Source organism: Marmota marmota, unplaced genomic scaffold (assembly GCF_001458135.2).
Source record: "Marmota marmota marmota unplaced genomic scaffold, marMar, whole genome shotgun sequence".
Taxonomy (NCBI): Eukaryota; Metazoa; Chordata; class Mammalia; order Rodentia; family Sciuridae; genus Marmota; species Marmota marmota.
In genome coordinates this window covers 2,989,877-3,012,166 of record NW_026000068.1, presented here as the reverse complement: position 1 = coordinate 3,012,166, position 22,290 = coordinate 2,989,877, and positions in this window count along the sequence as shown.

The window sequence follows — 22,290 nt, the reverse complement described above, 5'->3', positions numbered from 1 at the left end:
CTTCCCAGTGTTTCTTTATAATAAAAACTATGATGGGAAAAAAATGTTCTCATTTATGTGTAAATTCCGTTAACAGTGCAATTTGCATAATCATTTTCCCCCAATGCCATTGTTTTTAAGTTGGCATTTTTAAATTGTAAAAGTGATCAACTATATCTCTTCTAAAAAATCCATTAAGTCAGAACGTGATCTGACTTAGTCGTTCTTTTCAAATCAAATGCCACAGAAAGAGCTCAAAGCGATGAGAAAGAAATGGAGAAGGCAGTCTCAGCAAGACCACTTACTCAAATTTGGAAATGCGTGCATTGACGGTGCTCAGCACCAGGTCTGTGGAGTCAGTGTCACAGTCTTGGAATCCTGTTCGCCCCACTCTCCTTAAGGGACTGCAGGTCAGAGAGGCCCCTGTCCAAATGGCAATGTCCCAGGGTGCATGCTGTTTCCAAACAACAAGTTTAAAGACGTTTTGTGGCCTATCCTTCCCTCTGGTCTAAATGTGTTCTGATAGCTTCTCCTAGCTGTCCCCACTGTGGGTGTCCTGGGCTCCCATACTTGCCCAGGCATCTGATGGCAGCCACTGCCTGTCTGGAGGACAGCAGATCGTGGAATGCTTAAGGTGAGAGGTGGAGACCTGGTGCTGAGGTCCCTCGTCAGCCTCTGGCAGCCCCTAGACAGACTTGGTCACTGCCCCCTCATTGCTCAGTAGCTGTGGAGGGACATCGCCCTCTGAACCCCGAGGACAGCCAGCAAGAGTGAAAACGGAAGAGTGACTTGCACAGTCTCAGTCTTGTTTTAACCTGGACTCCACCTTCGTTATCGATCACCTCACTGATGTACTCTTAAGGGACTTCTCCAGGGAAATAAGTGACGGCGCCTTGGCATACCTTGTTGACGGTCAGCGCTGCGGGCGTTCGCTGCCACTTCCCATGTCGGTGGCGGGCTGGGTTGGGCTGTGGCTCCTGGAGGGTAGAGGGGCATTTGTCAGGAGAACACCACTGTGGACGGCTTGAATTCAAAGTTCCCGAGTGGTATTTTTAAAAGACAAACGGACCTGCTTTCTGATATTGTTAATATGAGATGTCAGCCAGGAGCTGGATTTTAGGGCTGAACACAATCACTTGTTCCTGTTTGACTTGACATAGCACAGCTGGGAGCCAAATTTGGTGGAGAAAACCAAATTTCGTGTCGTCCTGCCTGACATGAAGTCAGAATGGTTTGTTTATGGAATCTGTTTGAAATGTGCAGTTCTTGTTTTCACTTGTTGTACATCGGAAGCCGAGGTTCACGTGGTGTAGCTCAGAAAACCAAATAAGAGAAAGCCAAGCAGAAAGCACACACTGCGAATCCTCCAAAGAATCCTGAATATTTATAGTCTCCACAACTCTTTTGCAAAACTGCCAGAAAATGATGTGATCTCATGCTCTCCCATGAAAACAGGAAGATGAAGCCCGTTGGGCTGCAGATCTAGAGTTGGGTTTTTTTCCTTTTTTTTTTTTTTTTTTTTTTTTTTTTTTTTTTTAGAATGGCAGCCTAAAACAGTACCTTGAAGGAGGCTGACAGTGCTTTTCACATTTTAAAAAAGTGATACACTTCCTCGGGTAGGAGTGTTAAAGGCGACCTACTTGTTATAGTTCACACGTGCCATGGTAGACATTGCTTTGTTTGGTTTTGCTTTCATTTTATTTTTTTTGTTTGCTTCTTTGTTGTGGTTGCTGTTGTGTTTGTTTTTTTGAGGTGGGAGTGAATTTAGTTGTTCTCAGTATTAAGTAACAAAGTCACAGCCATGTCTGGGTGCTGTAGCACAGACGGGGCTGTTGTTCTACAGAGTCGGCAATGAGCCTATCGTCTCTGAACAAGTTTTCTGTCTAACTATCTATTTGAAAGGTACACACAGCGGTGTTGGAGCAGTGGCACCAGCCCTGGCAGAGAGCATCCCCAAAGAAGGACCAGTCCCAACAGTGTAACAAAGGCTGTGTCACCTGATGGTGCTTTGGCCTGGCTCCCACGTCCCTCTGATCAGAGCTCGTCCTCTGGGGATCAGGAAAGCAGCCACAGGAGAGTGACTGGTGTGGTGGAAAGATGGGAAGGCCACCTTAATGGCGCCTGAGGTCAGGGCAGAGGAAGGGAAGCAGGCTGGAGATGGAGGGCACGTGGTGTCCACCTCTGTGACAGTGGGCTGTGCTCTGTGTGGGACACGGCAGCGGGAATGGCCAAAGGAGCTGGAGACCAGCTTCTCCGTGTAGGGAGAGTCACAGAAGCAGGGGCCTCTGGAAACAGGGCAGGGGCCCATGGAGGACAAACACCAGCCTGCTCCGATGGTGTTGACTGGGACATCCCCTGGCCAGCTCCCAAGCCCCGTAGCCCACAGTGCTCTGAAGGGAGCTCGGTTCAGCCTCTTTGATCGTCAGCCTGGGTAGTTGCAAGCTGGCAACTGGTTGATTTATGACGTCCAGGCGGTCACGTCTGGTCTCATAGAGCTATTAGAAAGGACAGAAATAGGATGCCTAGATGTCGACTCAACCCATGTCAGGAGAGGATGGGCGAAGGGAAAATGGAATACTTCAAATTTAGGAAAAATTTATGGCTATAAGACCCCAAATCAGATCCTACTTTGTGATACTCAGCACACTAACAGATATCTTAGTAGTCAATTTTCGCTTAGACACTTGATCTATTCAGTATTTCAATGACTTCATTGCTTCATAATGAAATTAGGGACGCCCTACGAGAGCCATGTCATTTTTGAATGTTATGAATGATTGAGAAAAAAAACAAGTAAATCTGAAACCGATAATAATTTTTATACCTTTTAAAATGGTCTTTGAATGATGATCTTAATCAAAAACAAATTTTAGATACTTTTTTTAACTTAACCAAGGATATTTGGAAAAATGATTATTAAAAATGCTCATTGATGAAAGCAAGAAAGGAAGAGCTATGTTTTCTATAGCAAGAAAAAGAAGATCCCTTATTCCCCTTCCCTTCCCAAATGTCTCAAGCAAAACTTGATTTCTTCTGGCGGATACCAACAACCTAAAACATCTAATGTTATTTTGAAAAGAAAAAAATTAAAGTAAAAATGTTGAAGAATTTGTAGTGGTCGTAAGGCATCAAGGTGGTCAGGCAGATTGAAGAGCTTTTTTCTTCAATGTCTCTTTGATTCTCCCCTTTTAACTTTATCTGCGTGCTCTCAGGTTGGAGCCTGGCTTTCTTCCCTTGTATCGTGTTTGCTCTGAGTGCTTTCCTGGGACGCAGGGGTTGAGGGCTACCACCCAAGAGCCCCAGAGAAGCCCAGATGGCTGGGTTCTCTGCAAGTCTGCCCTGGTCTGACTCCTGCCCATCTGCCTTCTCTATCGGGCCTTTATGAGTTGCCCTGTGTGAATCTGGTGCCACTGCCTCCCTCTGGATGGAGGAGCTCAAGGTTGGCATCTGGCATGGATCAGGGAGGTGCTGGAATTCTGGGTGGGCTCAGTCAGCAGGCAGGTACTAGGCAATCTCCCAACCTCCCAGCTTCCACAGCCCCTTTTTGGGCATAGGAGATGCTCAGCACTGCCGACTGCAGTGTTTAGGTCAGTCCACATCCCCTGTCAGGGACCCAAAGGTCCCAGGGATCTGAGGCTTTCCATGGAGTCAGGGGAGAGGCTGGGCAGATTGGCCAGCTCCAAAGGCCTTGTCCTGGAGATGTGAAATCTGGAGACTCTGGATTCAGGAAGCTAACAAATCTGATCTCTGCACCCTTCCTTTGCATGGCTCCTTTCTGGATATTAGGGAGTTGACTCAGAAATGCTTGTCTCAGGATTTTATGACACTACCAGATGTAATTATTTTGTCATCTTTACCTTAAAATAGGTCCCAGCTCACAAGCTATGGGGCACACAAAGCTTGGTCTTCTCATGAGTTGAGTGGGGTTTGTCCCAACAGGGGAACCAGGAATCTCTTAGGATCAGGGGAGTTCAGAGCATTACAGAGGCATGCTCCACATGGATTTTCCCTGGGCGGACAGGGGAATGTGCTGGGTGCTTTCACTGCTCCCACCACACACACAGCGACACCTGGGAGAGAAGCCAGATAGCCTGGCGTCTAATTCTTTTTGCTTTTGAATTCTGAGCTCTGCTGAGTAGTCGAACCAAACAATGAAGAAGGTGAAGGCCCACCACAACCTCTGGTCTTCTGCAGGGCAAGATACCTGTCTCTCCTGCTCCAAGCAGCATCAGGCAACATCCAGCCAAGTAGCCCTACCTAGTTCCTGCCTCCCCACCCAACAACCACCCTATGCAGTCAGCCCCCAGATCACGCTTTTACCCATTGACCAGAGTGCTCAAGGCTGCATCAGGTCCTTCAAAACGTGGGATTGACCCTGGAGATACACATCAATTTGGAAATTAAGACAAAAACAAACCAAAATAAATTTATGTGCATATGTTTCTCAAATGGAAAGTCTTGGGCATATGAAATCATGAGATCGCCCCTCTGCACTTGGAGCCTGGGTGGTGGTGAGCTTGTCTGTGCACCAGCTTTCCTGACAGGTGGGGTGTGATCTTGGTTTCCTCCAATCCCTTTCACGGCAGGTCTCAAGCCACCATTTGTTAGAGCACAGCCTTGAAAACTGAAAATTGCTGACTATGTAGCCATCTCCTGAGCCTGTTGGGCTGGTGTCAGCCTCCTCCTGAATTTGTCACTGAATATGAGGTGGAGGAAGCATCCGGAAGGGTCCAGGCACCCCATAAAGGACACAGTGTGGTGTCCTCGAGTCTTCTTCAGCTCCCAGGTGGGACCACCATGGAGATAGGAGGGACAGCTGGAACTGCTTCCTTCACTCCTGCCAGCCCTCCCAGCAGCTATGATGGCCAGGCACCTCAGAAGAGGGGTTCCTGGTGTAGCCATGGGCCCACCTCTAGGGTTCTTGGGGCACAGCCGTGGAGATGGCGTACTTCCTTCTCAAGCCATGGTCTCAGACACAGGGGTTCTGCAGGTGTACAGGTGGGGCCTCCTGCCCCATCATGGCCATGGGGACCAGGGCTGCTGCTCCTGGATGACCCCAGCTACATTCCTGTCACATGTGGCCAATGTGATCCCTGCCGAGGAAGCAAGCAGGAAGAAGAACACACTATTAGTCCGTATGTCTTGTATGAATATTTAATTGGGGAACCAATGAAAGCTGGGACTAACTCCAGGGCTGAGCCTCCTCAGCTGGTGTTTACACACGTTTATACTCATTTACATAATTGCTGGTATCTCTTGTAATCTGCATCTTCTTCTACACGTCTATCACTTGGACTGCCTATTACCCACATTCTCAACACAGTTTTCCTTTGAGGATAAATATTTGCACCTCAGATTTTTCAAACCTACTGCCCATGCAATTCAATGGCTAGAATGGATTTAGGCTCCAGAAATTCTAAAATAAGACTCAGAAAATATCGGTAGGTTGGAGTCCCTTGAATTCTGAATGAGCATTTAAATAATTCTAATTTAAAACTGTTCAGGAATGGCATTAGAATTCAGAGACAGTGCAGGTCTATTTGGTGAGAATATTTAGGATGCTTCAACTGATAACCTGTGGCAGATTTACTTTCATTAGTTTCTGTGATGTAAATTTAATTAAAAGGAGAAAGAGGTTGGTTCTCTGGCTTGTTTATGTGTTTGTTTACTTTTATAAATAGGTCATGGTTGGAAGTCTAGAAATATTTATTCTAGCTGGATTGTTTTACTTTGGAGCTGGTCTAATATGCCAACTCTAATGGTGATTTAAGTTACCCATATGAATCTGTATATGTGCCCTTAGAACATAAAAGACATGTGGCTTTTTCTTTACTATTTTTTTCTTAATTGTCATAAAAATCAATCAATACATAAACATCACAAAATATCAGATATATTTGCATTGATTCAGCTGCATTTGGAGACAAATAAAAACAACACTGAAATTCTCATTGGTGAGGTTGACCTGTTGCTTTCTGGAAGCAAAGTTCTTGGTCAAACTCAGATGAGTCCAGGCACTGTGTGCTCTGGAGCCTGACCCTGTGCCACCTGCCCAGACCTGCAGAGAGATGCTGGGTGTGTTGGCTGGGCACATCTACTCGGCTCCTCCGGCTCCTCCTCCTGAATCTGCAAACAGCTGTTGTCAGGCTCCGTTGGAGTCACAATTCAAGTATTTGCGTTGGTTTCGAAGACTCCAGTGGACATCCATGATGACCCAAAGTGTCTTCAACGTGCGAGCTGGGCTGTCGAATGAGCAGTAAGTCCTTGAGAGCAGAGTCCAGAGCAGCCAGGGAGGGCCACGTGGGTCCTCTTGCATTTACATCACGCCTGGGAAAGCGCCTTCCCTTGTGCTTCTGGAAAGAAATGATCTTAATTATTTTTTAGATGTTTCGAAACAATTCTTTTTTTTTTTTTTTCCAAATGAGTTCTTATGGCTAAATAGCTGTGTCCACAAACCTAGAGTACATCCCCCTTGGTTCACCCTCCCTCCCCTCCACATGGCCTTGGCATTGGGGAAAGCTGACCACCAGGAAGGTGGGCTGTGCTCGCTTGCCTTGTACCCCAAAGGCAACCCCGAGGGACCCTCAGGGGACGGAGCTGGCCTGCCTTCCTCAGGCTCTCCCACCACCAGGGGGCAGAAGCGCCCCCAGACCATGCCCCAGGAGGAGGGCACAAGAGGCCAGCACAAACTCCTCCAAGGGACTTGGTATGGGGGTGGAGATTAGGGGAGCAATTTGGTGGAAGTATTCTGTTTTATTCCAAAACACACCAATAGGGAAACTATGAGTTATTGGGAAACTGGTCCTCCTTGTATGGAGGCTTTTTTAAGAAAACAAACAAAAATATCTATATTTAGAAATGTGAATTGCCTTTAAAATATTTCTTTTTCTTGAGAGGCAAATAATCAACACCGATGTGGCCATCTGACATTTGCCATTTTACTTTTTAAACCAGATTACTATGCAAAATGTCAATCAACTCTGACCCAGGGTGTGGAGGCCTTCCTCCATCAAGGGCCATCCTGTCCGTGCTGGGGTGGGCCAGGGGCATGTGCTGCCAGGACACAACCTGCTGCTATTCTCCGGCCCCAAGTTCATGCACAGTGCATAAAGGGGACTTTGCAGAGGGTTTTCTGGGGAACCAGGTCTGAGTGCCGAGAGCCCACTTAATTGTTAACTCGTTGCCTACACAGAGCATCTGTTGACATTAGTAATGTAATTGCGGTGATAATGAGCTCACTGACTTAGTATCCATGGAATAATCAGTGAGGACATCGCGTTTGTCTTGCTTTACTTGACAGCCCGTCTCCCACGCTGAATAGACCACGTCAGAGCAGACCATGGTTTCAAAGAAACAGGCAGCATAAACCTCTCCTCGACCCTTTTCCTTCTGAAGCGCTGGGCGGGCTCTCACTGGGGACTGTGACCCTGCCCATCATTTTCCCAGGAGTATACACAGTGACCTGCCCGTCCTGCCTTCACCTCTCTGCTGCCTGACAAGTTCAACTGGCCCTGTGACTGAAGAGCAGAGCATGCAGAGGCTGCAGGTAAACTTGAGCTTTAAGTGGGAAGGGAGTGGGACGGGAGCTGACCAGAGAGGACTCTGTGGCCCAGGCCATGCCGCTCACCCCGCACTCTCCCTACAGGACCCAGCTTAGAAGACAGAATGCAGACTTTCTTTAGTGGGTGAGGATCACGTTGATGACAGCTGGCCCCCGGCACAGCTGTGTCTTCCTGGGATGAACAGAGTGGGAGGTGAGAAGGCCGAGTTCAATCAACTGATGTAGAAAATCGTATTGGACACACTTTATTTTCCTTTTCCCTCTCTCCAAACCCATCTGAGCTGATTCCTCTGCCATGGATTCTCCGACCCCGAAAAGCCAGGGTCCTTGACCTCAGGGGAGCTGAGGCTCGGGGGGACCCAGTCCCAGGGGAGAATGGCAGAGCCACCAGCTCCTCCCACCACAGGCTTGAGGGAGTCGACCTTCCTGGCCTTCTGTCCAGGAGTGCTTCCTGACCTGGCAGCTCCAGGGGACGCGGACACACATCTGCTTTCCTTAACACTAATCGCTCTGGGAACCAGATTGATCTCATCTAAGTGTAACCCAGCCCAACGTGTATGACCTGGGTTTTCATCCACTTCCCCCACCTCAGCAGCACACGCGCACACAGGGAGAAGGGAAGACCTGCAGGAAGGCCTCATCTTCCGTAGCCACCTCCATGTCCTCGCTGGCCTGTGCCTGCAGCAGGGGCGGGGCTGAAAGCCAGGGGCTTTATCTTTCTTCCCACCCAGACCTGAGACATGGCTGAGCCACAGCCGCACAGCTAGTCAGAGTCCTGCGTTCTGCCTCTCCCATCTGGTCCCTATCTGCTCATTCAGGACCACGGGAGACATTTCTGTGTGTTCCCACAAACAGGGAGACACGGTGCAGCAAAGGTGAGCCTCAGACCACAGACACAGCTGTGGCTGTTCTGTGGAGACTGACCCACTGTGTGTGCACGTGTGTTAGCGGGAAGATGCTGTGAGACTGTCAGCACAGAGTTGAAAGCCACCACTGCTCCTGGTGAACAGCACCTTCAGCACTAGTGCCTTGCCACAGTTCCAGAGCAGGAAGACTCTGAAAGTCCTCTTCAGCACGAAGGACAGGCAGGCCATAGGGACAGCCCAAGGGGACAGGGAGAGACTGAAACTAGCAGGGTCGCAGGCCCTCCAACCTCCACAGACAGCAGAGGAGGGGCTCCTCTGACATAGAGGTAGGTACCCCAGTCCCCAGGGGCCGCCCCACGCCTCCCAATGGCAGTCCATCCATCTTTCAGCCGGGGCCGCTGACACCTGAGCAGTTCTGAATGCGCACTGAGGACTTCTGCTCCCCACTTCCGCTACCCGCAGGGGTGGCTCACAGTCGCAGGGCAGGAGGGGGCACATTACATTCTCCACACATCTTCCCTTCACATTATTATTACAGTAAAATACATTTAAAACACAAATTAGAGCTTGAATAATTTCCTGAATGTTTTGAGATTCACTAATGAAATTGGAGATTGACTTAGGGGCAGAGGTGATTAGAATGTATGCCTGCTTTAAACTCTTGCAATATTTATAAACTCTTGGTAGATTAACTGCATGATTCCTCATTCAGATCACTTTCTCCCCCGACAGGGTGGAAAATGTGACTGTGAAAATCAGTAGTTCAAAGTGGAGCCAGTTCCAGGTGTGCTGTGACCTCTTCTCACAGTGCATTAAGACCAGGGAAATTCAGAGCAGACATGCAGGTGTCAACATTTATCTTCAAATGCAGCAATAAGTGTTGATTTTAAAAAGACGAAAAAAAAAGAGAGAGAGAGAGCGCACATGTAAATTTCACCTGTTGACCAGAGTTTGAGAGAAGGGAGAATTCATAATAATGCTCACAGAAAATGACACCTGCAGGAGGCCAGGGCACATCAGGTGCACAAGCTCAAAGCAAGAACTAAAGGCCAAATGGAAATAATATTAAGGCTGTGGACATAACCAAGTTCCTGAAGGTAAGAGGTTGCTGACATGCTAGTGACATGCCCGGCTAACCCCACATAGGCTTTAAAGACACTGCTGGAAGCAGGGACAAAAATACAGGGTGATTCCCAGCCTGTTTGTGTCTTTGTGTGACACCACCACTCGGCTCAAGTGGGGTCATTATTCCAACAGCAGTGCCCTGCCTGGGCTACCGGCAACACGTGTCCATCACAACGTTGTTTCTAACTCTTCATGCACATGAACACAAATACTTTAAGGGTAACAGGATAAAAAGTCTTTCAACCAAAAGGATGATTACCACACGGAGAGGAACCCCGGTTTAATTAGAGCCATTAGCCCTTGCTCCCCTCTGTTGGTTTAGTCAAACGGAATTCTTCAAGTGCTTAGGTTTTAAACAGATGTCTTGCAGAGCGTGGCTACCGACATGGCCCCTGGTTCCAGTGCTCTCCTGTTGGAGCCACTGTGAATTCTGGAAGGGAGGGGCAGGAAGACACTCCTTACTATCTTGTCCCTCAGGGATGGATGAACGCGTTGGGCAGGATCAAGGCCAACAGAAGAGACACAGAAGGGCTCTTTCTGAATTCTGGAATCAGGAAGGGAAGTTTTCAATGGTGCTTTTGCCCTGGCACTTCAGGGGTCTCTGGGGGGGGGCAGGGAAATGGCTTCAGTGGTAGAGCTAAATGGACAGGTTTCGTGTTCAGGTGTCCCCTGCTCCACCGCATAAGTCCTCCTGCTGGTCTGCTCCCCTTCTCCTCCTCCTCTTCTTCCTCCTCCTCTTTCTCATCCTTCTTCTTCTCTTGCTCCTTCTTTTCCTCCTTTCTCTATCTCTTCTAATTCTTCCTCCTTCTTTATCATCTATTTTGGAACTATTTGTGTGCAATAATTCAACAAAGGTTTCTATGATTAAAGTGAACACACACACACACACACACACCCCTCTAAAAACACTGTCCACAGTCACTTTAAGGAAGAAAACAAAACAATCTACAAAAACAAATAAATAAATAAATAGAAACCACTTCAAGACCAGAGATTAACTGGCCCTTTTTGAATGCAGGGAAGCAGTTGCCCCAGCCATAAGGAGCTGGTGGCCTACGTGAGAATTGGAGGCTCACTCTCTGGCTCTCAGGTTTCACTGAAGCCATGAAAGGCAGCAGAAGGACGAGCTCTGGAGTCCTAAGGCTCACAAGCCCACCATTGCTGCTGGAGACCCAAGTGCTTGTAAGGAGGAAGCAAGGGTCAAGGTGAAGCAGGCCTAGAACCCAGCCCCCAGCATCAAGGTGAAGCAGGTCTGGCCAGCCCCCGGCATCAAGGGGAAGCAGGTCTGGCCAGCCCCCGGCATCAGCACTGTTCCTGAGGCCCAGAGCCACATGCATCACCTTCCATGTGGGCAGCTGCTGTGCTGTCTGTTGAAGAAGCGGTGCTGCAGAGGCACTCAGAACTCCCAAGGGAGAGCCCAGCGTCTGCAGAAGCCAAGGAGGAATAGAGGACAGAGGCATTCTGCTAGTGACTGAGCTGGAATAGATTCTTTAGATCTGTCATGTTCTGAAAGTGACTTAATCCAGGGCAGTCAGGACAACTGGACACACGCTATCACCTGAGGTCTTATTTCAACAGCTTTCAAAAACAGGATAAAAAAGTCATGGCTGATTTTGACTGTGACTAAAAATTAATACCATCAAGGCATGAATATTGTCAATATAAATACTCCTGAAATAAATTATTGCAAAATCAGAGCCAAGATCTGCTTTGGGACACTTCACAGGTGCCTGGTCTTCGTTTGTTCACTAACTCCTCTGAGCTCACTCTCATCTGAAGAATAGGGAGGAAGTGGGAGTAGCACCCCCGATCTGGGGCTGCCCAGGCGGCCACTCATTAGGTCAGCAGCACTTCTAGTAGCTTTTTCTTGATCGTTTGCTGTGTTCCAGGAGCTTGGGCACTAAGGGATTTAATACCATACATGAAATTAAATTGCAGAGAGTCAGGATAGGTCTGAACAAGCAGTGGTTGGTTAATTTTGTTTCTGTAAAATTGAGTTTTTGCCTGTCTTCATTTCTACTCAGTGCATTAAGAAACAAAATAACTTTGATGAAACATGGGAATTATACAAACCTCCTTTGAGTAGAATTTTTTCTTAAAAATCCCTAAAGAAATGGCTATTCATCTTAGCTTCAAATGTCTTCTATCTTGAGACAGTTGACTATATGTGGTTACTTTATGGACAAGGAGTTTGGACTGACACATAATCTAAATGTAACTTGATCACAGTCAGGTCAACTCACTGGGGAGACGGTGAGCAGAACTGGTGAACATCTGGTCAACCATATGGATGAAGATCAAAACTTTAAGATAAGACCACACCAGAAATGATCACTTGATTCATGGACAAGGAGTTCTCTGCGTCATTTAGGCCATAATGAGGTGGATATTTAATCATAGATTTATAAGTCCAGATAAAAAAAGAACCCACAGAGTTGCATTTCCTCTGTGCTAGATTTTCAGCCACTTTTGAGCAGGACTGGGGGCCATTGAGCTTGGACGACTTGGTTGAAGAGGAAAAATAGCGACTCTGAAATCCATGAGAGTTCCATTCTTTTGCCATCTTCACAAATAACACAACATGCAAGAAGACTGAATTAATTAAGTTCTTTTATTTGAATCAGTCAGCAATCCATGGTGTGTTGCCACCGAGGAGGGCTTAATTTCAGGGTGTCTAGTTCAGAATAATGGGAGCAGCCAGGATACATCCACTGTCATGTACCTGAACAAAGAGAGAAGCAGAGTTGGGGTCCTCGAAGCCTGTCTGCAAGTGCTGAGCCCTTGGCTGCAACAGTCCTGCCCTGCAGACATGGCCCCAGGGAAATCAGGTCAGGCCTCAGGCAGCAGAGATAGGTGGCGGCCTGGAGCAGGACCAGGAGACTGGAGCCAGGTCAGTGGTTCTGCACAGCTCACTCATCCCCTCCAGCCCCTGTGGCCTCATGGAACAAGTGAACACTGCTCACTACCTGAGCCCCAGGGCACACTGAGTATTCACTGACTTTAAAATCCCACCCAGAGCCTGGCTGGCAGTCGGTTTCCCCCTGTTAACTTGTTTTCTCCAAGGCTCAGTCAGTCTGTCTTTCCACAGCCTTACCTTGAATGTTCTCTTAAAGCAACTTAAGACTATTTTCTATCATTTGGTGCCTGGAATTTTTTTCAAAAGGGACCTGGAGGTTTGCTTTGAGTGCTTAGAGAGACTAATAAAATGCTTGGCAGGTGGTTGAATGCTATGTGAGCTAATGTCTCAAAAGTCCTTCAAGGAGGTGGAAATAATTCCCAAGAATATTCATAGTGTTTAAAATAGGAATCAGCAATAATTGGGCCTATAGAAATTATATCTGGCCCTCTGATTATACAATCTGATTACAAATTCTGACATTTCAATTATGAACAGGACTTGGCATTATTAAAAGTGGAATTTTTCTTATGCATCTACAATTTCCTCCTTTTTTTCATTTCTTGGCAATAAAATTTAGGTAATGAGAATGCTCTTGTAAAAAAGGACTGGCTGGGACTATTGGATAATAAAATTTTTTCAGACTCATTACATAAATGAAAGGCATTTTGCTTTAACATTTATTGAGGTTTTTTTTTTATTTTTATTTTTTAGAAGTACAACAGTCTCTTTAGGCAAACAAATAAGAAACAAATTTTCCCTTGAAGAAGCGTGTCTGAGACCCACCACCTCAATGGGTTTCCTGATGCTGAGGTGAGATGTCACCCAGAGAGAGTGGAGCAGTGTCTGAGGAAGGCTCAGCCATCAGCAGATAGTCACTTTTCTTCTACATGGAGAAATGGAGCCCCAAAGAGGGGAGCCCCTGAATCTCCATTTTCCAGCAAATTAGGTAGAGACCAAAGGGGATGGCCTGTGGCGACTGGCTTGCAGTCCTTCTTTGTCCCCTGAGTGTGAGCGGGCATCTTGTGCACCCGCACCTTGCTGTCAGTTGGCCACTTCACATCGGAGAGGGAAGTAGTGTCTGTAGCCCTGATGCTAGGGCTTCTGCACAGAGCACTGCCTGGGCCACTCTGGTCCCCTGGGATCCCTAAGACAGCTGTGCCTTCCTCCCTTGGGTGCCATCCTGCCCCATGTGGCAGCACCCTCAGGTGTCTGAGAGCACCCAGCTTCTGGACCTCTTCTGACACTGCTGTGCACCCCAGCCAGCTGCAGGGAGAGCAGGGCCTTGGCTGCCTGCTCCCTGCCCCTGCTCCCAGTGCTCAGTGCCCAGGGCACACTGCCGGTTCTCAGATGCCACCACAAAAGAGCTTTCCATGTGAGAAGAGCTTTTCTCCAGAGTCAGGCATGGCTCAATTGAAAGTGTGAAGGGTTGAGTTACGAGCAATGTGATCACCCACACCTCCAGGAGCAGGTTCGACCTCTGCAGAGTTAGACACTGGGGCTGTAAAGGAAACTAGGCTGGCTGTCCTCGGCAATCCAGGCCTTTTCATTCCAAATTCGTCCAGCAATGGACACCAAATGCCACCAAGGTGAGTCATTCCTTTTTCTTGAAAAGGCAAACAGTTGGCTCAACTTGATGGCATAGATACTTTTCTTTTTCATGATCACAGCAAGATGGCCTTTCCATCTCTTGGAATGCTAGGTATATTTGAGCTCTGTATTTAGAATGAGATGGAAGAAAACTAATATCTGCCAGGAAAAATTTCCTATGACTCTCCTTTCTCTTAGCCCTTTGGGGATGCTTGGTGACCAATGCAGCTTCCCACCTGCACTGAGTGCATCCTTTCCCTCTCACGGTTATGGCATTGAGCTGCTTGTCTGACAGCCCAACATGGCGGACCTCCCTGCCTTCTTCTCCCCACCTGGAAAACACTCCACTGACTTTGACTACATTCAGGAGGAGCTTAGATTGATTTTCCCTGCTCTCTTTGAGTGGTAAAGGGCTTAGTCACCATCTTTCATCTGGTGTTAAATTCAACAGCAAGGTAACCCTTCTTAACATAGAGGCTGGGATGCTTTGTCCTGGGAACACCCACAGATGGGGTCATGTGCGGCAATCCAGCAGGGCCTGGGCGGGATTTAACACAGGCACCTGTCGGGGTGACCCAGGGAAGGGCAAATCCCCTCCAGTTTAGAGGGCAACACAATTAACATAAAAACTTCACTGTTTTTCAAAGGCCATTCAACATAGGATTTGAGGAGAGAAGTCATTCAAGTCTGACCTGAGTTGGACAATAACAGGAAACATTGGGATCTCCTTAATGTTACCAAATATGTCTGTAAAATAAATAAAACAAATTATCTCCAGCAGAGCCCCAAGACAGAGGAGAGGTGTGTGATGTGCTTGAGCTTTCCCTGACTGATAAACAGGCTTCCCCAGGCTGGGGTCAGGACAGCTGGAGGGTTTCGGGGTCACCCCTGTGCGGCCCATGCACGGTGTCCTGGCAAGGTCTTCTCTGTCAGCCCTGTCCCCTGCAGTTGGTTCCAGCTCTGTGAGCAGGGTCTGCACCCCCAGGCATGGCAGCAGGAGTGGCCCAGGGCCCCAGGAGGAGCATCTGCAGAGACAACCAAGTTGTGCACCTGATGACCTGCCCGCAAGCTCCTGATGGCTTCCTTTCCCTTTGTAGTGCAACACCAATGTGTCTCTGTCTTCTTGCCCCCTTGCAGCCCAGGTCCTGGTACCTGGGTCCTCTGGGTCCTGCTGCATGGAGCCCCTTCCTTTAGCCCCACCAGGGTTGGCAGGAAGCTGCCTGATGGCATGACCCAGCGGCACTCACCTCTGGCTTCACTTGCTGCCTGGCCTCAGCCCTGCAGGTGCTGGGCCTTGGTCCTGGGAGGGTCTGTTCGCAGCCAGGGCCCCTCCAGGGGCAGCCGCTCCTCTGGGTTGGAAGACGTCCACGCTGCCAGGCCCCGTTCTCACTTGCGCTTGTTTCCTAAGCCTTCCCTTCGTGCTTGCCTGGGTTGCCTGCGAGATTCGCCTCACTTTTCTTTTTCACCTTCGCTCATTGCTTTCCTCCCTGGTGATGGCGTGGAGCACGCCTGCACACGACTCCCAGTCCCTGTGTCCATCTGAGTCTGGGAGCTTGCCAGTGCCTGCCAGGTGTCTCGACCTGCTGGCCCCTTAAACCTTACCCAATTCCAGTCCCCTTGTCTCCCCATCTTTCTTTTCTGGGTTCCCTGTTCCACATGCTTCTGGCCAGGAATGCTGGGAACAGCAGGCACCGTGACCTCCTTCCTATCCCCCAGCGTCCCCACACGGCTCTGCTGCTGCACCTCTTCTGCCCTTTCCTGGCACAGCCCTGGGGGGCCCGCAAGGAAATCGGCTCCTGGTATTCCTGTGCCACAAGCCTCTCCCAGTGGACTCTGCCTCATATACATCTGGGCACTTCATTTGCTCCAATTTCTTAAAACACAGACATGACTGTGTCTTATCTGGGTTCCATGTTGGCTTCCTGTTTATTTCCACATACAGTGAAATCGTGTTTCTCCACCTGGCATCCAAACCCAGAGAGCCGCTCTGCGTGCCCCTTGCTGCCCTCCAGGGTCCCTCAGGTTCAGGGAGACGGGGCCGCTGGAGCCCTGCATCTGCCCAGCTCTGCCTCCTCCCAAGTTCCTCCCAGGGGTAGCTTCCATTCAGTGGGTGCCGAGAGTGGGTCAGCACTGGCCTTACAGCCTCACATGCGTGGACATAGGGATGGCCGCCGGGTGGCCTGAAAGGCCGAGGTCTGGCTCTAGAGGAGGAACCTTTTCATGGCAGACTTAGTCTGCTTGCCTGAGAGTGAAGGGAGGGTTTACATGGACAGAGGACTGAGTAGACCTGGAAGTGACAGCTGGACACCCCTCCCCCTGACCTGCAGCTGCCAGGTGGAGAAGAGACAGGGACCTGCTGATCCAGGCCCCCCAGTCACCCCCACTGCCCCCAGGCCTCAGGGGTTCTAGTCCAGGGTCAGCCATTGTGCCCTAACCTGCCTCCTGCTGCTTCTTCAACCTGGTCTCTGTGGTACCTGAAACCTCTCCCAGTCTGCTCTGTGCTCTCCACCAGACGTCCCTCTGCCTATTGCTGATACCCTCTGAGCCCTGGTCCCCATGTCCTCCTTGTTCTCCCGGTGGGCCATGGTCTCGTCTCCTAAGCCTCTCCACGTGCTGGTGATGGCAAGTCACCATGTCTGCTCATGTTGCTCCTCCAAGGGACAGACCCACATCCATGGGACATTCTGGCACAACTATGGAAATGCCAGACAGCCTGCCCACCTGGAGCCCTCTGCCTCCCGTACTCAGAGTACAGAGGAACAGAGCCACACCCCTCTGTCTCAGGCATACTGCAGTCAGTGGAACCTCTAACCAGACTGCATTTCTAATGACTGCTTCAACAGTCTGTCTGAATGAGCCTCTGTGACTAGAATGAATGGGTGGCTTCTGAGCTGACCCATCCACCCTGCCCCATCTGAATTGCCCAGGTGTGTATGAGGCAGAGTCCATTGGAGAGGCTTGTGGCACAGGAATACCAGGAGCCGATTTCCTTGAGGGCCCCCCAGGGCTGTGCCAGGAAAGGGCAGAAGAGGTGCTATGCCTGCCCTCAGGAAGCCCCTACTGGCTCATTCTCCTCGTTGGGAGCACTACTGTTCACCAAGTCACAGATGACATGCTTGTCTCCAACACAGGACCATAGGTCTTGAAAAGAGTGTTGTCTTATGTATCTAAGCATTCTGGTTTCCTGCATATTAAGCAGGCTGGAATCAAAAGAGTGAACAATAAAAGCTGTTGAACTACATTTATTAATTGCAATAAATGCAGTAGCAAATGAAGAAAATGCAAATGCACTTGTTTTAAAAAAAAAAATTGATTTCAGCCTTCTTCTGATTAGTAAAGATGAATGCACACATTTGATCATGAGGTGGTAGTTAGAAAACAGTCTACGTCTATACATCTATTCTATAGCATAGATACGTAGATATTATATCTATATCTATATAATTTTACATATCTTTATTATATATGATGCAGATATGTACGATTCAAGGAACTAGGTGGAAAGATGTTCAAAAGATTGATTTTCTAGAATGATGAACATAAATTTAAAAATCAAAAGTATCTTCAACTTCAAATTATTTTTTTAAAAATGAAAGAATTACTTTCCTAGAATCAAACCACATTGCAAATTGAACACTAACATTTACCATAATTTGTCTTTTTAAAGTTATAAATTAAAAAAAGTGAAACAAAGTGGTTACACCTGAAGTCCATTTGCAAAAATGACAGTTCAATTATTTTATATCTGTGAAGAAGGCTTGTCAGTGACTCAAGCTAATTTGTTACAAGAAGGATGACTTTCAAATTTCAAAAGGGTCAGTGCAGTGGAAGAACTCTCTATTTTATTTGAAAATAAAGAAATAGGCAAGCAGAATTCATATTTATGGTTGTTAAAGCCTAAGCTAAACAAACAGTTAATGAGACCATTCCCTGGTGAGTCGAATGGTTGGTGGCCACCCCATGGGTGAGAGGGGACACTGGACGAGGAGGAAGGCCAGTGATCTCCTGGAGCCATGGGACCCTCTTGTGATGGAACAGACCACATTCAGGTGCATGAGAGTTACACAGTTTTATATATTTTATTATTGCTACTAAATGAGAATAACATTTAAAAATGCATTTAGTATGAAAGATAAGAAAGCCACGAAAACTTAGAGAAAGTGGACGTGGAGTGGGTCAGGTGAGGCTGCACTTTTTCCTTCCTGTGAGGGGCTTTGAGAAAAGGAAAGAAGACACGTCTCACCTGCTCACTGTCTGGAGGCCCAACTCCACACAGAAGCAGAGGAGAGGACGTGGGAACTCCTACGGCGTGCCTTTGACCACATACTAAGGAACCATGTTTAAGAACTATTAAATGCCACACACTAGATGCTGTGAGTGGAAAGAAAATAAAATACATCTCTTCTCTTAAAAATATCAGTGAAAAATAAAGGAATAGATCATAAATTACACCTTTAGATTTAATGCAGTACCTTAAATTTGGGGTCAGACTGCCGCAGTCTGGCTGGGCACAAAATAACCCAGCCGCCATGAGGCACATGTAGGTTCAAAACAGGAACTCCTTCATTCTCCAAACTCCCGCGAACAACACCCACGCGGCCCTTCCAGGAAATACCACCAACCGGAAATCTCTCCTCCGGCACTTCCCCAACCATCTCGAACTCTCCAGGAATCCCAGGAGGACTCCAAAGTAGCTGGCAGAGGTGGTCTAATATACCACAGGGGTCTAATATACAATTGAATACACAGCTTAACATAACCATCATCTCAATGGCTCGCTGGCCACCTCTCAACCACTCCATTCTGGCAAAAATGCCATGTGTCATTCCGACACGGCTATGGCTCTCAGCATCAGACAGACTTGGACTCTCAAGCACTGACATTGAATCATGACCCCTAAGAGCTTCCCAGCATTTACATGTCATTGCAAGTTAGGGGAACAGAACGGGGCAGAACAGGATGGCCTAGTGATCCCCTGCCAGTCCCTGCTTATCCACACCCTATGACGAATCGGTTGTTTCCTCTGTTGGTGAATTGGCAATCCAGGGGCAGCTTCTATTAGCAAATGGCATGCACTACTTTACGCTACATATATACTGACATCCAAGCTTCACCCTTCTGTCTTTCAAACCCAAGCACTTGGCAAGATGAGCAGAATAGTGTGCCCGGCTGACACAGGCCCACATGTGTCCACGGTTAGCTGTTTTGAACATGGAAAATGCATTACAGAGAACATAGAAGTGATTTAAGTCAAATGCACAAAAACCAAGTCATGTCTCAATCACATGAGTGTGGTCTGTGGGCATCTATACCACATTGTGGTGTGAGCAGGGTACAGGACACTGTCCTCTTGCTGGGAACAAATTCACCATAGCTCAGTTCCTCGCTTCACCTGCCTGAGCCCTGACAGCCTGTGGCTAAAGCGAGGACATCAGCAGAGCTTCCTGCGATGAGGGGAATGATCCCTTCTGAGCTCTCCAGTAGCAGCCACTGGGCACATGCAGCTATTGAGAAAACGAGGAGCTATGATTTAAATTGGAGTGAAATACACATAATGTAAAATTTGCTATGCAAGCAATTTTAAATGTGTAGCATTAAACACATTGACATTGTTGGGCCTCCATAACCAACATTCATTGCTGGAGTTTTTCATCTTGTAAAAGTAAAAATTTGCATTAAACAATGATTCTGAGAACCTCATATAAGGAGAATCATGCAACATTTGTTCTTTGTGACTAGATTATTTTACTCAACATACTGTACTCAAGGTTCATCCATTTTGCAGAATGTACCTGAGTTTCCTTAAGTCCAAATAATATTCCATTGTGTGTACGTACCACATTGTGTTTATCCACCCATCCATTAGGGAAAACGTGGAAATGGTTCATCTTTTGGCTGTGGAGATAACTGAACAGATATCTGTTTGAGTCCTTGGGGGTTTGTTTCTAACTTTCACTTAGTTTTAGTTGCTTTAAATATAACTGGTAACGTGTTGGGTGGCAACCATACTGGGCAGTAATATTGAAGCTCTGACTGGACCACAGAGCCTTCTGGTCAATGGAGTGACAGCTCTCAGGGAGAGACAGATAGAGACAACTTAGGTGTTTTAGGCTGGGTCTCGTTGCCCACTAATTTGGTTGATTGTGTTTCTGGTTATACTGAAATATTGGTGAAAAAGATGGTTCCCACAGCCACTCTGGAAGGGGAAAGTCTGCCCCAGGGGTGGGAGACAGAGAAACGCACCTTTGTTTCTGTTGTCATTCCAGCTGTGTCCTCAGAATCCACAGCTCCAGGCCTGTCCTGTTGGTATGGAGCGAAATGCCTGCAACTGCTCCACCATTAGGATCAATATCCCAGCCATTATGCTGGCAAAAGAGGCAGCAAATCACATTTACGTGGATTGTCAGGCTCATTATTATAAGCAGATGGCAGCCCATGCACTACAATGCGGGCCCGAAAAGACTGACATTATTTCAAATTAAAATCTATAATGCTAATACGCATCTCCGAGTCTTTGTGCAGGCTGGAGTGCATTAATCTCTTGGATGATTTGCTGATGTGCATGCTGTTTGCACATGAGTGGAGCTAAAAGGAGGGCTTTTAACTGAGAATGGTTAACATTTATTCATACAGATTGATAAAAGCTAACATGCAATTTTCTTTACTAGTAGCTCCCTAATAGGAATTAATGGGACATTTTAAAGAGAAATTCCAAGTTCAGGGGACCCAGAAAGAAATACTCCAACAGAAGAGAAGCAATGTCATGCTCCTCTGCCTAACACAACTTCATTAGATCTTTATATTTATTTAAAGTGCTACAGCCAGTCTGCTTTCAGCCATCTGTGAATGGAAAAGGCCGTGAAGTGTAACTCAGAAGGAGAGCCTCGGGTTGAAAAGAAGTTTGTTCATAAAACAATTCTGGAATTTTTGCTTCAAATTGAAAAAAAAAAAAGTGAAGAAAATTTCTTTATAAAAATATCAGACACTGTCTTGTAATTTCTCTATGAAAAGTGACATTTTATACTATCAAAGCTTATATTTTTTAATAATATGCACCTGATTTTTTGCTCAGAAAGTGACATATGAAATGAGCATCCAAAAGAGAAAAGTTTAAGGGTTGATTTTCGGGGGTTATGGTTTGGATTTTCCAGCTATTTTTCCAATATTTTAAAATATTTATGATAAAGTATTTGGAAATATCATGGTAAATAGACTGCTCAGGTAGAGAAGATTTTCCTATTTATTTATTTATTTATTTACTTTCAAGGAAATGACTTGATTTGTGTAAAATATATCTACTTGAATTCATTTATATGAAAAAGTAGCCATATTTCCCCAATAGACCAAAATCTATATTTTAGGCACAATGACATCTTTTTTTTTTTTGTACTGAAAAAAAGAATCTCTAAAAATGAAAATAGAAACAAGCATGAGATGTAACTTACTAACAGGGAAAGCATGGAGTTGGCAGGTAGGACCCTAAGGTGACATTTGCCCTGAAGAGACTGCATCTTTTGTCGTCCCCCCAGGACGGATCAGAACCCACGTGTCCAGGCGCTGGCAGAGTCTGTGGAGTGGTGCTTGTAAGAGGAACTAGCTTGTCTGCGTCACCGTTAGAAAGGCTAGTCACACACACTTTCATTACAACCAGATGAGGTAATGTCTTATTTAATTCAAATTTCAGCTAGCCAGTTACCTAGAGCACAGCCACAAACCCTCAAAAAATTGCTTGTAACCCTGGCCTCAGAGCTACAAGGGCAGCTTTAATGAGGCACTTGTGTGTCCCTCTGTAAAAAAGGAACAATTGCTGAATTTCAAAAATCAAGAGCTTTGAGGATCATTTAATTCAACACTCTAATTTTACAGGTAAGAAACAGGAGCCCAGAAATGTCAGTATGATTGGACTGAAGTAGCTCCAGGTGAGTACTGCAAGGGCTTCTGGGGCGTCCGAAGCCATCCTTGCAGCAATGAAAGCCTGGGGTGGGGGGAAAGAGAACCCAGCTATAGGATTCAGAGGAAATCCTGGACAGAGCTCCAGAGTGACCCTATAACTCCCTCCCCTGTGTGCAGACACTGTTTGGGCCTTGCTTTCGGGGTGCAATGTGGTGAACACAAAGAGGTGCCATTCCTGCTGAATGATCACATGCCACACCTGATGGACTTTGTGTATGAGAGTGATTTCAAAATTGTATTTCCTACTGATGTTGTAAATATCTTAGTTGGGTAAGCATGGTTTATGATGTTCACCTAACAAGGAAATCACCAACAGTGCA